The sequence below is a fragment of the Lactuca saligna genome, chromosome 5 (genome assembly GCF_052625555.1).
Source record: "Lactuca saligna cultivar CGN05327 chromosome 5, ASM5262555v1, whole genome shotgun sequence".
Taxonomy (NCBI): Eukaryota; Viridiplantae; Streptophyta; class Magnoliopsida; order Asterales; family Asteraceae; genus Lactuca; species Lactuca saligna.
Window position 1 is genome coordinate 82,364,379 of NC_136421.1, and position 2,913 is coordinate 82,367,291.

General features: G+C 30.5%; 1 long non-coding RNA gene across 2 annotated transcripts; it reads left to right on the forward strand.

Annotated features, from left to right (window-relative positions):
- The first annotated feature begins 1,848 nt into the window (after positions 1–1,848).
- LOC144998494 (uncharacterized) lies at positions 1,849–2,913 on the forward strand. Of its 2 annotated transcripts, none has more exons than XR_013660349.1 (5): positions 1,849–1,904; positions 1,991–2,059; positions 2,161–2,249; positions 2,318–2,364; positions 2,854–2,913. It is a non-coding gene; the product is annotated as an uncharacterized LOC144998494 (long non-coding RNA). The 2 variants fall into 2 exon arrangements; XR_013660350.1 differs by having other exon boundaries at positions 2,841–2,902.

Genomic DNA, 2,913 nt, shown 5'->3' on the forward strand with positions numbered 1-2,913 from the left:
TTGTCAAGTTCTCATAATTCAGATTTTGAAAAGGGATGTTTTAGAACGCAAATAATGGACCTATATATAGAATTTCCTTATGTTGAACCATTCCAACACAAAATTCATATATATATATATATATATATATATATATATATATATATATATATATATATATATATATATATATATATATATATCTTTACTATATTATTAAACATATTGCCTATTTCTTGAAATTTAAGAGGTATAACTATTACAACATGGTGTACAATCTTTTTAAGCTTACAATGTAACTCATCGTATCTTTACTCTATCTTAACCCTAACATCCTCGACAAAACATCAGACGCCGTCAAACCCACATCTATTCTATCTCTCTTCTTACTTGCTTCAGTTTCCGGTGGACCTTCAGTACCACCACCCTCTCCACTCTCCTTCCGCCGCCGCTGCAAGCTGTAGAAGGTAACCGGAGATCCCTTCATCCATTAAGTGTTATGTGCTCAATCAAATGCTCATCCTTCTACACTGGATGATCGACACCCTACAACACTACTTTTCTCTACCTTTGTTTCTCCTCTCAAAACCATAATCGCACATGTGTCTGCTCAAGAAAACAATAATGAACATCCAGCTTTTAAAACCCTAATATAGCCACCGTTATCGTCACCCCCTCTATCGCTCATATTCTACCTTCTTTCAAGACGAGAAACCCTAATCCTATCATGTTATCACCATCAACACCAACGAATATGTTTCTACCTTCTGTCTCAGGCTGCACACCAGTTGAATCTTAGTCATCTGAGAAGTTAACGAGATTTAAGAGATGTTTTTTGTTCTGAGGATACTTTTAAATTATAGGTACGATCTTGTTTCCTGATTATTGAACTATTTTCAGTGCATTGTTGGCTATACTCAAATATTTTCTTATTAATTGGAATTTTATTTCATTTTGCACGCCATGTGTTCGATGAAATGTTCGATTCCAAAGCTACAGGAAGCGATGCTTAAACTTGATGTAACAAAAAGGGTAGTTGAGGTATGACTTTAATTCCCTCTTCCTTGATCATCCAAAACAATATCTAAGGTTAACACTTTTCCCCAATGCTAATACATTTTTTGCTAATTTCTATATTATATTTTTCTATTTAAAAGCTTGCTATATGTTTTTTATTCATTTTAATAGGGCTTGATTGTATGATAATGCCCTTTATGTTCAGATATGCAGATTTTAGGTCTTGAAGTGTCTTGAAAACACTGTAGTAGGAGATGAAATGTTTAGGGGTATTTCAGGGGGGACAAAAAAAAAGCGAGTCACAACAGGCGAAATGAGACCTATGACCTATTTGATGATGTCATACTTTTAGCAGATGGACAAGTTGTGTATCAAGGTCATACTTTTTCTTTGATCTTAAAAGAAGTAATGTTTAGCTCTTAGGTTGCGTTTGTTACATGTAATTTCATTTGGAGTTATTGAACTTTTGGCTAATGCTGGTTTCATGCTACAGGTAACATCAAAGAAAGATCAACAGCAATACTGGATAACAAAAAATGAAGCTTACAGTTTTGAATATTCTTGCTCAGATTTTAGATTCTAGCAAACTAATGAAATTAAAGGTTAGCATTTTTTTATTTAATAAAAAAAAAATCTAAAATGTACTTTTTTCACTCATAAATAAAAGTATGTTGCTTTATATGATTTTTAAACAGGAAGCAGTAATCAAGAAAAAATATAGTTTGTTGTGTTGTTTTAATGTTTGTTTATTTGATTCTTTTCAGGGAGAAATAAGCTTGCTTCTTTGACATATATTTTTTAAACTTAAAATCCTGATGGGTATTATGTTTTTTTAGTTACAAGGGCATAAATGGTAAGGGAAGATGCTATTATGAGTAAAATTACAGGTTTGGTGTTGTTAGTTGTTGGTAAGTATTTTTGTTGTTTCAAATGATCAATTTACCCTCCATTTTGTTGTTGAAGTGACTATTTTACCTTTTGTAGTGTTGTATAGGAATTTGATGTTCGTAGTAAGAATGAGCTTCTTGCAAAAGAACGTGCTGAGTTTATCAAATTATTGCAGGTATTTTAAAATTTACAGCTAACTATTTTAATGAATTTTTTGTTGGTTTATAATTTCATAACCAATTTTACATCTTTTTGTTTGTATTTTTCTCTTAACAGCAAGCCCAGAGTGAGGCTGCATCTGCATTTGGAAATGATGGTGCTCATTTAGAAAAATAAATCCAAAATCCAAGGCACATTGAGTTCCTGTTAAGTGTTTTTGTGTTTTTTGTAATTTTGCTTTAATGTAATCATAATAAACCCTTCCATGTTGCAGCTTTGGCTTCTGGTCTTGCAATTGCTTCTCCAACAGAACAAAGAACTGTAAGCCCTTTCTTTTTTGTTTTATTTAAATGTTGTAAGCCCTTTCTTTTTTGTTTTATTTTTTTCACTTATTATGTTTCTGTATGACACGTATCGACTTTTTAATTCTGTAATGTGTAAAAGATTAAGTGACTTAATTATATGTTTTGACTACCGATCTATTAAACTGTTCTTTAGATTACAATATATTTCCAAAAATAAAATCGACAAATATTATATTCGTTTTTAAATTTTTGAGTATATTTGTTAAGTTTCATATGATTTTAAAATATTTTTGGTAGAGATTTTGATAATTAGTATATTTGTTAATTTTGTAAGATTTTAAATATTTTTGGTATGGATTTTAATATTCATGGTAAGATTTTAATTTGCTTAATTTTGGAATGATTATCAATATCCAAAAATACAACATTATATTCTATAATAGATTATTCAACCTATAAATTTAAGTTATGTTCTTCATTTTTAATTCACAGCAAAATTTCACAGTTGAGGTTTTGGGACGATTTGATCATTGAGTTGGAATCGAGAAGACTGCTACACTGCTTC